Source organism: Stegostoma tigrinum, chromosome 10, assembly GCF_030684315.1.
Source record: "Stegostoma tigrinum isolate sSteTig4 chromosome 10, sSteTig4.hap1, whole genome shotgun sequence".
Lineage (NCBI taxonomy): Eukaryota > Metazoa > Chordata > Chondrichthyes > Orectolobiformes > Stegostomatidae > Stegostoma > Stegostoma tigrinum.
Window position 1 is genome coordinate 64,112,786 of NC_081363.1, and position 18,989 is coordinate 64,131,774.

Sequence of the window (18,989 nt, forward strand, 5' to 3'; positions counted from 1 at the left end):
CTCCATGATGGGACCTCTGGAGTCTTGCACACAAGGCAGGCAGCAATGGGCTTCAGGTCGTCAGGGACTGCACAGATTGGCTCCTGGTCAGAAGATGCAAGTGCTGCAGTCCAGTCAGGCTCCATTGATGACCAAGCTGCAGCTCCTGCCTCTGAAACTTGAAGTTCATTTCCAGATTCTGACTCAGAAGTTGATTTTGATGTTATAATCATGCTCCAATTGTTCGTGTGTGATTTGGATTGATTGAGGTACATCCAACTGGAATTCCCTTACACTTTGTTGGAATTACACTGGATTGTCTTGAAATATTTGAATGCTGTACAGATGTGACTCATGAGCTCCAAGAACATTGCATCATCCTCAGGTTCATCACTTTTAGTCTCACAATGCCAGTGATAATATGGAGATGGATGAGCTCCTGTTGGCAATGTGCAGGCTCATCTCTTACCTTCTTCCATTGCAGCATGCCACATTGTCCACGATCCTGGACAGATGATTGTTGGCACCCTCGTCAGAGACAGATACACAGCCCTGAGAACACAGCCGTCCCTTCCAAATTCATTGACATTATCGCATTGGAATAACGGACTTGTCAAGTGCTCATCCATAGCTCTTTTTGGTCCATCAGGCACTTGAGCCAATGGGCCACATTTTCTAGAGTTGAGTTTTGGCAGTCAGGAAACATCTATTCTATCATTTCAAATTCTCCCAACTTGACAGAACAACTGCCCTTGCGAAATGAGCGATGTTACAATAACTTCCCTGCTTTGACACCGGATATGAATACACAACGGGCACAGTGCCAGGCCGACAACACTTCTTCAATTAAATATTCTACAGAAGTTTTATTTTATAATATGTGCTTTTGGACAAAAGCCACTTAAGTCTAGATCATTTCAAAAAGAAAATCTGATTGTTCACTTACATTTCTGGTCATTACCACTTCCTGATCCTTGCAAAGCAACTCATCAGCTCATCTAATCAAGTTCAGTTTCACAATCAAATTATGGCAGGCTCAGTCAGAGAAAACCAAAAGAACTTGAAGTTATATTTAGATATCAGTCTTGTACCTGCTCCCCCTCCCCAAACCCCACTTTCAAATAATCTGTCCTGGAAGCTAACAAGTGGTAGTGAATATGTTCAAGTACATGGCAGGAAAGCTCTTGATTTCATTGTTACCATCATACTGCAAAGTGACACTCTGGGCCAAATTACATTCAATCACAGGCTGCAATCTCTTGAGCCAGCACATTTATTATTCTCACATTATCGTCAACCTGAGGGATCAACACAACTGAGATGAATAGATAATTAATTTATGTAAGTATTCTCACGGCAGCAGGTGTGAAATCGTGATGGCCTTACGAATGAAGCAAGCAACCATAAATTAATGACGTCAGTGACAAAACATAGCTACAGACTATCAAAATCATAAAAATAAAATTTAAGTATAAAATAATAAAAGAATTGTACAACATGTTACAGAGGTTAAAAAATGCAGATCTCATTAATTTACAGTGAAATGAAAAAGTCTACTGAAACCTGCATTTTATTTATTGTCCACAGATCACGTTTCATCAGGTTGATTTCATTATTTGTACCTTATTTACAGAATGGTATCTATACTCCTTAATTCTATCACATGTATACTTTTTATGTGGCAATGGCAAGGCATGATGACTATAAGTGAAGGATTCAGGAGTTTTCTAGCAAAGTCCAGACTAAGCTTTTTATTGCCTTTCTGCATTAGAACACACATTCATTTGTTGTATTGTGTCAGTGTAGCTTTGGTGCACATCACCTAGGATTAGTTTCAGTGCTCATTTTAGAATTCTTTTGAGCTTGTTCAATTGCTTTTTGGTAACTCCAGCATTCCAAAACAGTGTCATCTAAGTTGATGAGAGGGAATCAAGAGGGTTGCACATGGAACACAATACAATATTGTTAAATATTTGGGGATTTAGTCTCATGATTCAGCTTTGCCCATTCATCTAACAAAATGATCCACCCCTCCATATGAGTTGCATTGCCTTGATTGCGATGTTCTAAGAAGGTCATGTTACGCACATATTTATAGCAATGAATAAGCAATATGCATGATGGCTAAAAATAATTTGATTGCTTATAGATGCCAGTGTGTAACATTATCCAAATAGAAGCACTCAATAACTATTAAATATACTGTTGACTGTTAAGAATGTTTGAGATATAGTTTACACGTGAAGATTTTATTAATAATTGAAGGACATTGTTCATTGCGCTGTTATGGTCTAAACAGTCAAGTGCTTACTTAAAACAATTAACACTATGATTGATGATGTTTTTTTGTTTATCAGTGTTAAGATACAGTTGATTGAGGAGATCCAGAAGACAATGCATTGTGGATAATCCAGTTCTACAAACAGTTAATAGTTTAAATGTTTCATCATATTGCTCATTGCCAACTTTGCAATGAAGTTTTTAATAAATTTGCCAAAATGTTCACTGAGAGAGACATGAGATGCACTTTCTCAACTTGAGCAGGGATGATTTTGAAGAGTTTAGGAGAACATGCCAAAGCACCAGATATACATGAAAAAGGAAAACCAAAAGAACAGCGGATGCTGTAAATCAGGTAAAAAAAAACAAAGTTGCTGGAAAAACTCAGCAGGTCTGGTAGCATCTGTGAATGAGAAAACAGAGTTAACAGGTCACCGCACCCGAAACGTTAACTCTGTTTTCTCTTTCACAGATGCTGCCAGACCTACTGAGCTTTCCCACCACCTGTATTTTTGTTGTACATAAAAAGCAATAGCACAGGACTACCAAACAGCAGAAGCAGAATGCTACATACATATGATGCCACCTTTAAAGTTGCCTGCTTGACTGAGATGATTATCATTAATTAACAATCACTAATGACATTGTCAACGTTACTTGTGGCTAGAGTTTACATCTCACACAAATGAACACTGCATTCTTTTCATATGCAGGGTACTACAATTACACATGTTGGCGATCTGTACTGTGTAAGTACCTAACTAACGCAAGTGCAATTGAAGGGCCCCACATCACTAAGTAGAGCCCTCAAGCTCAGACAGAAAAGATGAAACGCTTATTCCACCCACTATGGATTAGGTTGCAGGCATTTTCCATTTCCATTGCATATTTATGATTTGTGTGGTTTGTTTGGCATAATGCATCATCGGTTCAGCCTGGCAATCAGATATCTCCCAGAGCTCCAGCTTGCACTCAGTGTCAACCCCAGCAAGACTGAGCTTCCACCTATTCCCAGCCAACTCTTTCATTTACATCATCAATTCCTAACAATAACTTCTGCCTCTTCAGTCTACAGTTCACCATGCCAGCCATCATACTCCCTGTCAAAACCAGAGCGTTTGTGACTGTCAATGGCATCCCCTTCCATTGGTAACCCATGGACTCCAACACACTATTGTCTACCCCATATATATTTAGTCCTCTCTCTTCAAACTTATTACCTCCCAGCAATGCAGCATGATGCTTCCAATATCCACAATTGACTTTGTACTTTCATTACAACAGCTGTTGTCCCTAACCATGCCTCCAAAACTTTCATTAAGCTCAATGCGAGGATTTACTGTGGCATATCCTCCTTGGATATGCAGACCCAACTGATGGGTAACTGATCCTCTGACTGTTCACTGTGCAACTCCATAACAGACCTGCTGCAAATCCTCAGATTAATTGTATTTGACCTGCGTGATTGGCCATGACTCTCTCTCTCTGGAAAAGAGTGATATAGAACCTCTTTCTCTGAGTCCAAGCATGTGGTTTAAGATCAGCTTCTTCACTGACTGTAGCAGGACAATCTTACTGAAAACAACCTCTTGACTTGATTAAGGACTATTCAGCTTAGACTTACAGACATGGCCATTTAGTTGGAGTATATTTGGTAGTACAGTGGGCAGCGAAGAAGGTCACCTCAGAGTGCAACAGTTCCTTGATCAAGTGGGCAGGTGGGCCAAGGAGAGACAGATGGAGTTTAATTTAGATAAGTGTAAGGTGCTGCATTTTGTTAAGGCAAATCAGGGCAGGACTTGTAGTAAGGTCCTGGGTAGTGTTGCTGAACAAAGAGACAGTGGAGTGCAGGTTCATAATTCCCTGAAAGTAGAGTTGAAGATAGACAGGATAGTGACAAAGGTGTTTGACATGCTTGCCTTTATTGATCAGTGCACTGAGTACAAGAGTTGGGAGGTCATGTTGCAGCTATACAGGACATAGGTTAGGCCACTTTTGGAATACTGTGTTCAGTTCTCCCTGCTATAGGAAAGATGTTAAACTTGAAAGGCTTCACAAAAGATTTACAAGGATGTTGCCAGGGTTGGGGGTTTGAGCTATAGGGAGAGGTTGAATAGGCTGAGGCTATTTTCCCCAGAGGGTTGGAGGATGAGGAGTGACCTTATAGAGGTTTATAAAATCATGAGGGGCATTGATAGGGGGAATAGCCAAGGTCTTTTCCCCAGGGTAGGGAATCCAAAACTAGAGGGCATAAGTTTAAGGTGAGAGGGGAAGGATATACAAGGGACCTCAGAGGAAACTTTTTTGCACAGAAGGTCATGCGTTTGTGGAATGCGCTGCCAGAGGATGTCGTGGAGGCTGGTTCAATTACAACATTTAAAAGGCATCTGGATGGCTACATGAATAGGAAGGGTATAGAAGGATATAGGCCAAACCTTTGCAAATGGGACAAAATTAATTTAGGATATCTGATCAGCATGGACGGTTTAGACTGAACAGTCTGTTTCCGTGCTGTACATCTCTACGACTCTTTGACTGTATGAGTGCCTATTGCTGGACACAAAGTATCCTGAGAGCAGCATTATAATGAGAGATTTGGGTCCACAGTGCAGCATTGAAGTGGCAAACTGTCGTCCAGGTGGATCGAGACATACCATGAGGGTGTGGTGATGCTGGTACATGTATAATACTAATGTTCATGAATGGGGGATACAGGCAGTCTCTGGCCTTGGAGAATACCCTGCAATGTTGGGAACCTATGTTTATCATGGAGGCCTGGAGGAGTAAGTGGTGATCTAGAGGTACCAGATTTCCACTCTGAAATTTATGTTGGGGGTTGCCAATGTCTACCTTCGAGTCATGTGTGACAGAATATGAAACTGCATTTCAGTGATGTGAGGTTTGTTACTGATGACATGTAAATGCATGCCAAGAAACCTCTTTCTACACACTAGCAAGATTCTTGTTTCATCGTTCAAATCGACAGGATCAGACTTTCCTTACTCAATGTGAATCACATTTTTCTCAATTCACCATAATTCCCCAACTAACTCATAAATGTCAACAATATTCAGAGGCTGGGAAAATTTAGTCGGTGATTAATGCTTCTTTCTGAACAGATGCTTCCAGAACTGCTGAGTATTTCCAGCATTTTGGATCCAATAGGAACACTGCAACATGGTCAGCTGAAAGATGACAGGTAATTAAATAATTGACAACAGGAGAAGGAATCAAAAACAATGCCATCTACAATGATGGGGAGCACACCATATTGCTGAGTTAGATCAACTTCACGCAGATATGTCAAGTGGATGACCCATTTCATCTTCCTCCTGAGGTCTTTACCAACACCTCAGCTAGTCTTCAGATGGTTTGATGTGCTCCATGTAATGTCAAGAACCGAGTGAAGGCACTGGATATAACAAAGGATATGGGCCATGACAGCATCCTAGTAGTGGTGAAGATTTGTGCTCCAGAAATAGCTGAGTCTATGGCCAAGTGGTTCTAATTGTGACTACAACAGTGACATCCCCCTGGAAATCTGCAAACTTGTTCAGCATGTCTTGACTCCAGAAAGCAGGAATGAAGGTTGGACCTTGGACACTACCCAAGGAACTCCTGCAGTGGTGTCTTGGAGTTGAAAATATTGGCCTGCAACAACAATTTTGGGTTTAATTTGATTCAAACCAAATAAGTCTTTCCTATGATTTCCGCTGATTCCAGCATCACCATACAGTCAAAAATGGGATGTTTGGTGATGATTCCCAGTGTTCAGTATTATTCATGACTCCTCAGATTTTCAGAATATTAACTCCCAACTGATAAGACAGATATCAGCCTAGTTCAATGTCTCACCCAAACATGGTACCTTTAATGGGGCAACGTGTCCTCGGTAGCATACAGCACTCACTACCTAGAAATTGTTTTCAAGTCTCTGGAGTGTGACTTGAAATTTAGATGCAAGACATCATAAAATTCAAAATGCTGTGTCGGCAGCAGTGTTGGTGGGATATTTAAAATGTTTGTCAGAACATTAAAGGCCGAAACAAATGTTAATATAAGATAATGAACAATAGAGGAGCTGCTTAAAATTATCGACTCTACCCTCTGAATGGCAATTCAAATCCGCTGGAGATCTAAATCTAAATCCAAATGGCAAATAATGTGCAGTCATAAGTGTCACACTGAACTCATCTTTACATTTATGTAGCATGGAAAATAAACTTATTCTAGACTTTCTTAGGAGTGGTATTACACTTGCATTTAAAAAACTCATTTTTGCTCTGGAATAGGTTCAAGCCCATTATTTGAAAGTTAGGACCCATCAGCTGTGGTTGGCTAGCAAAGTTAAGGAAAGCGTCAAACTAAAAGCAAAAGCATATAGTTGTGCAAACATGAGTAGTAAGTCAAATTATTGAAACCCAACATCCACCACGATCATAGTGAATGGCAGAGTGGGTTTGATGGGTTATAGAGTTTACTCCCCCTTGTGTCTCTTATGTTCTCATGTGTCTGTTCTACAAAGGTTAGGCTAATTACTTTTGAATGATCTCTTCAAGTATCCAGCCAATCACACAAGGAAAGAACCATTGTTCCCATTTGTACGAACATGTGGAGCACTTCAAAATGTTACTTACTAAGCATGCTGTTCATGACTGAACTATAATATGGAGCTTTGTGAATTGATTTAAATCTCTGATGTATTTGGTTTGTCATTCAGAGGGTAGAGTAGGTAATTTAAACAGCTCCGCTACTGTTCATTATCGTTCTGCCTTTAATGTTCTGACAAACATGTTAATTATCCCACCAACGCTGCTGCAGACACAGCATTTTGGTCATTTAAGACTGAAATAAGAAGGAATTTATGTACACAAAGAGTGGCAAATTTTTAGAACTCCTTACCCCAGCAGGCTTTGGAAGTTCAAATATTGACTCTGTTCAAAACAGAAATTAATTGATTTCAGGAGAGAAATTACATCAAGGAATATAGAAATAATGTAGGAGTATAATATTGAGCTAGATTCTCACCTAAGATCTAATTAAATGGCGGAGCAGGCTGGATGGGCTGAAACACCTGCTCCTGTTCCTACATTCCTTAGAGACAGAGGAAAGATTCATTGAGCTTCATAGGTATCAGTTTTTGATGAATGCGGCAGAAAACTTAAAAGCATTGATAACTTGTTTTCTCATTTTTAACTTCCACTACAAATGGCAATTTTTTTTTCACATTTATTTAATGTTCAATTAACTCTGATATTTGAGCAAATGCAATGTCTAGGATGTAGCTAAAGCCAGCAAGGATTAGCAATGTCAATGTGAGAAGTAGCAGCAAAGGGACTCATGGCTACTAAACACATGGGAGTCATTGTAAAATCAGCAATGATGCCCCTGCCCCTGAGCTTGGATAGTATGGTTCCAGAGATGTTGGGAACAGTCATCTTGATAGTTTAGACTTGAGTATTATGATGGAATATACAACTTTTTTTCAAAGCTTTTCATCTTGCGATCATCAGGACAACTCTCAAGAATGTCAGTTTAAAGGAAAAGTCAATATTTATGGTATTTTAGAGGATGATGTGGAGGTGCCAGTGTTGGATTGGGGTGGACAAAGTCCGAAATCACACGACACCAGGTATTGTTCAACCGGTTTATTTGAAAACACAAGCTTTCGGAGCCTCATTCCTTCTTCAGGTATTAGTGAGAGAAGTAGCTTCGGAGAATTTATAAAGGTTCACACCATTGATGAGGATGTACTGAAAAAAACCTAAGGTGCTGCTAAATCCTTAATCAGCTAAAAGTTTTAATTGACTAATATGTATATGTAAATCCCTAAATTCCTTTTGACTCACAGCCCTGAGAGAACTAAAGATTTTATCAGTGTGAAGGTGTAAAGAAGAGGTGATATTTTAGATCAGATAACGCGTGTTAGGTGTGAGACCATGTTTCGAATCTCTTTGTGTTTTAGTTTGGAGTCAATCTGGTTTTATTTCTAAAACTAGGAATTTATAAAACACCATATTGACTGACTCTGTAAATTGTGTGCTTTTGAACAAAATAAAATGTTTCTGCAGACACAAATTGTATGTGTGTGTTTGTGCTGTGTGTGAGAGAGTGAGACAGAATATATGTGTGAGGGGAAAGGGAGAGTAAGTGTGTGTGTGTGAGTGAGAGAGTGAAGAAGGGAGAGAGAATGTATATGACAGAGGGGAGGGGACAAGAGAGAGAGTGCATACACGCGCATGTGTGTGTGAGAGAGAGGAAAGGAAAGGGAGACATTTGACTGATCAGTTTCAAATGTACATTTGAGCACAGGATGGAGCCCATGAAGGCATGTAAGGAAAGTTTTACATGTAGCTGCAGATTCAAAAATCTCAAATGTATTATCTACAAATCAAAAGTTTGCAAGGGTAGGAGATTAGGCATCATATAATCAAAGATATGCCTCTCAAGGAATCCAACAAAGATATTTGAGAGATCTGAACCTAGCAGGAACCCCATGACAACACTATTTAATTAGACATTCACATTGTCATTGAAACTCAACTCAACTACCTGAATGGCCGAGTTCAAAAATTCAATGAATGCTGATTCACGATGATGGGCTCCAGGTTGTCTCCTTGGTTCATTTTCTATGGTAACACCTTTATCAGTCAGAGTCTACTTGGCAGACAATCAGCACTCTTATGTCATGTAGAGAAAAATATATGTTGCAAATTGAGTCACTCCATTGTTGTACTTTACCTATTGAAGATGTCTAAATTTGGCCTATAACACTATAAACAAATTAAAGCACACTTACAATTCAGAAGTCGAGGAGAGATAGCTCCAAGATGAGATTAGAAACAGGGCACAATACTGGAACAGAGGTTCAATTCCAAGGTTAGCTGCAGAACATATTTGTGTTGTGATTGAAATCAGGTTGACCTCATTAGCTACAAGGTTCTTAATTGGGGTTCTTAACTATCCCAGGGTGCCATTTACCTGGACGATGTACTAATAACAGGGATGACCAATAAAGAGCACTTGGAGAACTGAGACAGTGCTTAAATGTTTCTCTCTGATCAGTGCATGCCTTTAGAAGGAAAAAAATGAGTTCCAGGTGCCCAATTGGGTTAGTGTTGACAAGTCTGGGTTATTCTTTCTTTTGGAAGAGCAAGTGAGGGTGATCAAAAGAATCCCAGCTCCCATGTCTGTAAACAGAATTTGTCTTTCCTTAGAGTAGTGAATTATTACAGAACATTCATGCATAACTACACCTGCTATTTTTAAAAAGTCCACCTTGGAAATGGTCACAAAGCCAAGCAGCTGCCTTTACCGAAATGAAAAAGCAACTATGGTTATCAAAGGTGTCGACCCACTATAATCTGACGTGAGGTAGTGCTGACACACGAAATAGAAAGGCCATCGCAAGCCTTTCTGGACTTGGCAAGACAGGCCACGGGAGGAAACAGCATATTACTATGGGAACAAGTGTGATTTATGGGTCATCCAGGGTTTCCAAGATGAGTATGCTAGCAAAAAGCTAAGGCTGGTGGCCAGGGTTGGATAGTGACATAGCTGTATTGGTGGGGCAGTGTCAACAAGGGCAAAAAAAATCTAGCAACAGCACCCTGACACTTGTGGGAATGGCCAGATCAATCCTGGACTTGGTTACATATCGACAATGCTGGCTCTTTCATGGGACTCCGTTGTGGATATCCACCCAAAGTGACTGGGTGTGCTCAAAGTTTGTCAAATGTGAGTGATTGAGAAGCAATGAACATCATTTATGATACATGGTCACAGACAATGGGACACTTTAGGCAGGGCATTCAAATAGTTCCTAAGTCCAGTGGCATTTGGCAAGTAAGCACCACTCCATACAATCCATCATCCAATGTCTGGTGGAAAGGGCAGTTCAAACATTGAAGACAAGATTAAAGAAGCAGCCTACATCAGCAATTCAGACCAAACTGTCCTGGTTCCGGTTCTATTGTAGGACAACATGCAACAACCAGGATAACTCCAGCAGAGTTGCTGATGGGGAGACCTGATATTTCTGGACCTGGTGGGGAGGGTGAAACAGCAGCAGGAATACAGATTCTCACCAAATCTCTCCTCCTAAGTGAGAGAGAGACACAACCTAATTCAGGGGATGAAGTGTGGTGCTGAAATCATGGGAGTGGCCCTGTATGGGTACAAGGCAAGGTTGACGTGAGGGCAAGTCCTATGACTTAGGTTCGGGTAGGTGACACAGCCCTGAACAAAAACATGAATCACCTGAAAAGTGTTACCTCGCAAAAGGACAGGAGCAAAATGTACCTGGCCCCTCAGAACTGCTGGGAGGCCTGGATGAAGTTGCAGGTGCTCCCCTTCCAACTACTACAGAGGAAACAGCGGAGACCAAGATGGATGCAGCCTCAATACTGTTGCCACTGGAAGAACAGGAGGACATTCTTAGATGTTCCAGGTGAAAGAGACAAGCTACAGTCTGGTACATATTGCCTGTGTCTGAGTCAGGGGAACCGGACATGGGGCAAAAGCAGTGCAAGAGAAAATACAAACAAAAGACTCGGCCTATGTCCACAGGCTTAATGGAGGAAGAATGTAGTGACTGGGACCAGGTTGACCTCATTAGTTACACAGTTCTTGACTGGTTCAGGTTAACAACCCTAATCAGGAAAGCTTTGGCTGATCAATATAACCGAGAGATTAGACTCTCCTCAATTGAGGACTGGCCCCCACCTGGCTGGCCACAGCCAGTGTCTAGTGGGCTGTAAATAAAGGGTGACTTGATGACCATATACTGGCCTCTGTGCAGTTATTTTGCAAAGGTTTGTAATGGTGTCCCTGCTGGGCAGGTAGTCCAGTTTACTGAATATATTACATTAGCGTAGTCTTCACCGCTCTCCATGCTGGGTTGTCATCTTGTCCTAGTTTATGGTATCTGAGCAGGTTCAGAATGTATTGTAACAAACCACTTCAAGAATTTTGTCAATGCCCTTTTTTATTCAGAACACAAATATAACCAAGAGATTAGGCTCTCCTCAGTTTTCAACTGAGTTGGCTGACCACAGGCAGGGTACTGTGCACAATTAAGTAAGGGGTGACTTAGTGACAAGACCTAGTCTCTGTGCAGCCATTTCATAATGGGTCCAAGCAGGGACACAAGTCAAGATTTTTCACAACATCTTGGAACATTTATAAATGTAGTTTTGGGTATGTTGGATAGAAAACAGCAAAAACTATCTGGCGGGGGGGGGATTTTTTTGTGACTTTTTTTTGTGGCCATCAGTTTGCAACTAATTTCTTCTCCTCCTTCTCTGGTTCATTCCCCATCATTGAGTGAATCGAAACCAGTAATGGTGATTTTTCAGCCAATCAATACATTTTGCCTAGTGATGTGTGTGGCCCATTAGAAATCTGACAAGGCAACATGTATTAGTTACAAGTGAGATAAATTAAATCTGAAGCAATGTTTCTGCTTTCCATGATCCAATTATTGTACTTTGCCTGCAACAGTCATTTATCAGTAATTTGGATCTAGAAGTCAATAACCCAGAGAAGGGAAAGTAACAGATTTTTATTTCTCAATATTCACTACTTGCTCTATGAAACTGAGGCTGCATACTGAAGCACAAATTTGTACAATGTAACAATGCATCAAGAAGCATAGCTGGCGAAAGATCCATTTAAAATATTGTCATGCAAGTTACTTTTTATTTGGAGTTGCCTGCTGCACAACTTTCAGTCTTCTCTGAGCTAGTAGGAACCGCCGAGGCCGGAGTCTGAGATAACAAGGTGTGGAGCTGGATGAACACAGCAGGCAAAGCAGCATGAGAGGAGCAGGAAAGCTGGTGTTTTGGGTCTGGACCCTTCTGCATAAATGGGGGAGGGAAGGGGGCTCAAATAAACAGCGGTGGAGGTCATAGCTGGAGAGAAGACAGACAGGTCAAGGAGGCGGGGATGAAGCCAGTACAGGTGAGTATAGGTAGGGAGTTGGGATGGGGGTTGGTCAGTGAGGATGGAGAGCCAGGTAGGTGCAAGGGAAGACAGACAGGCCAAGGTGGCAGGGATGAGGCTAGTAGATTGGGGTGGGGGTTGGTCAGTGAGGTGGGAGGACTGGGTAGGTGGGAGAAAGGACAGACAGGTTAGGGAGGCAGGGCTGGGCTGGTTTTGGGTTGCGTTAGGGGGAGGAGAGATGTTGAAGCTTGTAAAGTCCACGTTGAAGCCATGGGGCTGCAGGGTTCCCAGGTGGAATAGGAGTTGCTGTTCCTCCAGCCTTTGGGTGGCATCGTTGTGGCATTGGAAGAGGCCTGGATGGACATGTCAAAGGAGTGGGAGGGGGCATTGAAGTGGTTCGTGACTAGGAGGTGTTGTCACTAAGCCACGAACCGAGCGTAGGCACTCCACAAAGTGGTCTCCAAATCTCTGGTTTTCCCAATGTGGAGGACGCCACAGCGGATACAGTATACCACATTAGTGGATGTGCAGGTGAACATCTGTTTAATGTGAAAGGTTTTCTTAGGCCGTGGGATGGGGGTGAGGGGGGAGGTGTAGGGGCAGATGTAGCACCTCCTGCAGTTGTAGGGAAACGTTTGGGGCTAGCGGGGCTAGTGCGGAGTGTGGAGCGGACAAGGGGGTCCGGAGAGAGTGATCCCTCTGGAAAGCAGATAAGGGTGGGGAGGGAAATATATCCTTGGTAATGGGGTCAGATTGTAGGTGTTGGAAGTGGTGGGGAATGATGCTTTGAATCTGGAGGTTGATGGGGTGATGCGTGAGAACAAGGGGAATTTTGCCTTTGCTGTTATTGCAGGAAAGGAGTGTGAGGGCTGAGGTGCAGGAAACGCAAGAGATGCAGTTGAGTGTTTTTGGCCACTGTGGAGGGGACATTATATGGTCCTTGAAAAATGAGAACAGCTGGGATGTCCAGGAGTGGAACGCGTCAACTTGGGAGCAGCTGCAGTGGAGGTGAAGGAATTCGGAATAGGGTATAGCATTTTCGCAGGAAGGTGGGTGAGAGGAGGTGTATTTTTGGTAGCTATTGGGAATTGGTGAACTTAAAATAGATATCAGTTTCCAGGCAGTCACCAGAGATGGAGACAGAGAGGCCCAGGAAAGAGAGAGAGGTTTCAGAGATGATCCAGGTGAACTTAAGGTTAGGGTGGAGGGTGTTAGTGACGTGGATGAACTGTTCGAGCTCCTTGTGGGAGCATGAGGCGGCCCTGATATAGTCACCGATGTAATGGAGGAAGAGGTTTGGGCCAGAGTAGCTATAGAAGAGAGATTGTTCCACATATCCTACAAAGAGGCAGGCATGAATTGGGCCCATGCAGGTACCCATGGCCACTCATTTCATCTGTAGGAAGTAGGAGGAGTTAAAGGAGAAGTTGTTAAATGTAAGGACAAGCTTAATTAGACGGATAATGGGAAGTGGGAGGGAGACTGGTCGGGCATGTGGGAGAGGAAGAAGCAAAGAGTCTTTAGGCCATCTGCATTGGAAATGCAAGTGTATATAGGGATTGGATGTCTATGGTGAAGATGAGGAAGGTGGAGGGTGTGGGTGGTGTCAGATATAGGTAGGGAGTTCCTGGACCGGGGGGAGAAAATGGAGTCCAGATAAGTGGAGATACGTTTGGTGGGGCAGAATCAGGCAGAGACAATGGATCGACCAGGGCAGTCAGGTTTATGGATTTTAAGGATTGTTTGTCAAAGACCACAATTTCCCCTCCACAGTGGATGAAAACGTCCTTGACTGCATCTCTTGCATTTCCTGCACCTCAGCTCTCACACCCCCTCCCTGCAATAACAACAAAGGTAGAATTCCCCTTGTCCTCACGTATCAAAGCAACATTCCCTGCCACATCCACTACCTGCAATCTGACCCCACTACCACGGATATATTTCCCTCCCCACCCTTATCTGCATTCCGGAGGGAACACTCTCTGTGACGTCCTTGTCCGCTCCACGCTCCCCACAAGCCCCACCACGCTTTTCCCTGCAAACACAGGAAGTGCTACACCTGCCTCTACACCTCCCTCCTCACCCTCATCCCAGGCCCTAAGAAAACCTTCAGCACTAAACAGATGTTCACCCGCATATCCACAAATGTGGGATATTGTATCTGATGTTCCCGATGTGGCCTCCTACAGCGGGGAAACCAAACGGAGGCTTGGAGGCTGCCTTGTGGGCCACCCATGCTCAGTTTGTGACTAAACAACGACATCTCCCAGCCGCGAACAATTTCAACTGCCCCTCCCAATCCTTCGACAACATGTCCATCCAGGGCCTCCTCCATTGCCACAACGATGCCACCCAAAGGCTGGAGGAATAGCATCTCATATTCCACCTGGGAACCCTGCAGCCCAATAGCCTCAATGTGGACTTTACAAGCTTCAAAATCTCCCCTCACCCTAACGTATCCCAAAACAACCCCAGCTCGGCCCCTCCTCCCCAACCGTCCAGCCTTTCTCCCACCTACCCACTCCTCCCACCTCACTGACCAGGATAACAAAAATAGAAATTGGAATAGGCCATTCAGCCCCTCAAGCCTGCTCCATTTATTTGAGAAGATCTAATTGTGGCCTCATCACTTTTCTGCCTACTGTCAATATACTTTGATCCCTATTTAGTCAAGAATGTATTTACCTCTGCTTTAAACATATTCAGTGATGTTTCCACTGCTTTCTGCTAAGAGAGTTCCACACGTTCACAGTCCTCTGAGAGTAAAAACAAATTCTTGTTTCCAACTAAATGGGAGATCCTTAATTTTTAAACTGTGGCCCCTATTTCTAGTCTCTCCCACAAGGTGAAACATCGTTTCAGTAACACCCTGCAAGTCTCTCTGGACCTTTATAAGTTTGAATAAGATCACCTCATTATTTCAAATTTCAAATGGACAGAAACCAAATCTTATAAGGAAACATCTTCATCCCAAGAATCAGACGAATGAACCTTCTATGATTTTTTAAAAATATAATTGCGACCTTTCTTAATTAAGGAGACCAAACAAACCAAATGTCCTCTGTTCTGAGGAAGGGTCACTGGACCCAAAACATTAACTCTGAATTCTCATCACTGATGCTACCAGACCTGCTGAGCTTTTCCAGCAACTGTTTTTTTGTCTGTTTATAATTTACAGCATCTGCTGTTCTTTCGGTTTTTAAATGTCCTGTCTCCTTGAAAAGAGAGAGGGGAAAAAATTAAAACATCTTTGCTTACAGACAGAAGGTGGCTAAATATGAGGATTCAATTTGCCTTCATGCCGTTCTTGCTGCCATATCTTATGTTATTGTACCTGGGCAAAAGCACTTTTGAGACACTTAAATACATTCAAGGTAGATTTATTGATGGTGAGGGGTTGCAATCAGGTTTACGGCCTGGGGTGAATGGGAGAAGTGATCATCAGTTCAAATGTCAGACCAGAGACTTGGGTATTTAATCTAAGTTAACAGTGTACAATCAAGGGTATGCTACTTTAACAGAGGTCCCCTCTTTCAGTGAAATGGAAGATCCTGTCTGGTCTCTTGAGTAAACTGGAAGGATTCCATAATATCTTTGGGGGAAAAAGAACAGTATTCTTATTGTTTTGGTAAATAACTATCCCTCTTCCAACACCTAAAACTAGTTGTCTGGTCTTGAATACATTGTTGTTTGTGAGACCTTCCTGTGCATATATTGGCTCCTCTGTTTCCTGCAGTACAATAGTGATTTCACATCAATTAGTGATGTCAAAATTAATGTAAAATACATCAGAACATCCCAAAATCATGAAAGACATATAAAGTTGATTTTTCTTTTATTCTCTAGCCATCTTGTGAGATTAATTGCAATTGTCATTAAGATATCATTTATGTGCTAATATCCAAAAGACTATGATTTTGGTTATCATGAGTGTCAAAACGTGCTTTCCCTCAGCTACTCTGAGGGTGCAAGATACAAACGCTTGGAATAATGACCTATCTTTCAACGCAGAAAACATTCTGGTTTTTGATGTTATTGTTTAACCTTCTGTTACAGGAACAAAGTGGCAAGAAACCCTTAAAATAATTGAAAGAATTGAAATAGAAAATATTTCAGGCAAATTGGAAGTGTTTATAGCTGAAAAAATTCATGAACAATGAAAATCTGGCAAGTTCAAAGAGTCGTACTTTCCCTCAATAGTAGAAACACATTAAACGTGAAATTTACTTGTTCCTGCAGTTTCACTGCGCACCAGCAGATGACAGCTTCATAGTTTGGTCTCTGTTAGATTTCTGGTCCTGCACATAAATATTGACCAGGTGGGTTGAACTCGAGCACCTAAGTTCAAATATTCATTAAGATCAGGAGTCAGGTTGTTGAATATTAGGGTCTCTTTAATATAGAATTTCCTTCATAATTACCGTGTAGCATGGGATTTCATTTAACAACTACTAAGCAGCACTTAACTTTCCAAAATTCTAACATATGAAAACAGTTCTGAAAAACAGAGGTCTCAAAGCCCATTGGGCAAGTGTTAGCAATTTATCTGATGCCAAATGCAATATGTGTTATCAGCGTGTTGCTTTTAAAAATAAGTATTAATTTTGTAGAAAGAATGGTAAACAAATCCTCAGATGAATGTGGTCCAGGGACAATGGTCATCCAATGTCAGGAGTAGTCGTCCCATGGTCATTTTGGCTAAAAGGTTTCAGACAATTGATTGAGTCTAAGAAAATAACCTGCCCCTAGAAAAAGGAGATAACAAGGAGTCGAGGGGAGTTCTTTTGGAGAGAAGTTTGCATGAAACAGATCTCATTGGTAGCCATTCCCATCAGTCAGCTCCCATACAGCAATTTTCATCCAGCAGTCTTCAGCAGACAGATGGAAGAAGACCAAAAATAAGAAGGAACACCCAGGGAAGAATTCCCTAACACCACAGCTAGAGAGCAGGATGCTGCCCCAAACACTTTAATAAGATCAAAACATTCCATGCCAAGAGCTTGTTTGATATCTGATATCGGTGAACCATCCCCAATTGCCATGGTTGTTTACAGTTATCTGATTAACTAATGTATCTGCTGCTTCATAACAAACTCAAACTAACAGAAACCTACATACAAATCATACAGCCAACATTAGGTGACCATTGTCACTAATCGCTGAATTATTTTCAGATCAGATAACAAATGTCATTGTGCCGACAGCATGCATGAAAATTGAGAGATCAAAGGCTCAACAGAATTAGGCCTTGGGAAACTGCAGCAGATTTTCGGCAACGAGAAGCAGCTCGCAATACTCCAAGCACTCCTTGCCAGCAGTAATTTTCAGGTACATCTAGGAGCAATAGTAAGGAAATTTGGGAGGTGTGAGTATAAGCCGTCAATTGTCCACAACAGTACTTGATGGTAAGAGGAGCTTAAATTTAAACATTTTTTTTTTCTGGTGGCTGCCACGAGCCATACTTTAAGACAATCTGATAGATCCATTCTGCATTGTCAAATTTCTGGTTTGGCTTCCAGAACTGGTTTTGACCCTTCCTCGATGTATGCAAGGAAGTTAATGCAAGTTTTATGGCCACGTGCCAACCACACCTTAAAATTGGCTGAGCAGCATGGGTTTGTGATGAAAACATGCAGAATACTATTGTTTCTTTGCTACATTTTTGAGTTTTTATTTAACCTTCAAGCTCTTTGCTTTCCACCCAAATACAATTGTTCTTAGTCAGGTGCCATCACTGACCCCATCTGTTCTCCAGGACTCCCAGTTCGCTAAGGATATTTCAGATAGTCGTTAGCTCTTAATGAACTTTATTTATGTTTTTTCTTTGGCTGTAAATGAATTCCAGCTCCACAGTACCCTACCATCATACCATGGAATTATTGTCACTACTTTAATTACATATCAGAGAGCTTGACAACTCAAATCCAAGGAAAGCGGTGCCCTAACAGAAATTTTCAAATGTATTAAGGTCACAATAGGAAGAGAACAACTTTCGTAAATCAATAATTTCAGAATTAATCCTGTACTTAATCAAAGATTTTGTTAGCTCTCCTGTGGAAAAAGTGTCAATGTCCTTTATGACTCTATCCACTAGAAGGAGCTGTAGTTTCTTGAATTATCAAGGAATAAGTACTGGGCACGCTACATATTTTAAATGACGCTAGGAGCAACTTTGCTTGAAAGTCGTATTTTTTTAACTTGTTGCCCAGTTCACAAACTATATTAATAAAGCATGGCTTTCAATCATAATGTTTTAAAATTTTTCAAATACATTGTATATATTTGTTTTCCTTACATTTATGATTTTTGTTTACATGGTCATCACAATATTATTAAAATAGATAAACCTTGTTTAAGTCATAGGATTCTAGCTACTCTTTGAACATTCTGCTTAAAAAAATTGCTAGTTTCTGTCTCTGTAAGGATATTGAGCTGACTGTAACAGGAGCATTGAAAGAGCAGTACTGAGCAGTTAGGCGTTAATTCAAACAGTGAACATTACAGTGGGAAAAAAAGAGCACAAAGTTTACCCAATTACAAATCTGAAAGCCCAGCATTTTTAACAAACTGAAACAGCCTCACTTTCTTAACATGACAAAATTGGTTAATGGCTTCTGAGTAAAAATGCATGATATAAATTACTTTTCTTATCTTGGTTATGTTGACCTTTAGAAATTGGCAATTTTGATCTTCCCGAATGTAGTAATACAATTTTTGGACGGTGTTACAGAGCTAGAAAAGCAAACAGAATGAAGAAACTGTGAGTGACTGTAACCAGAAAGGAGAAA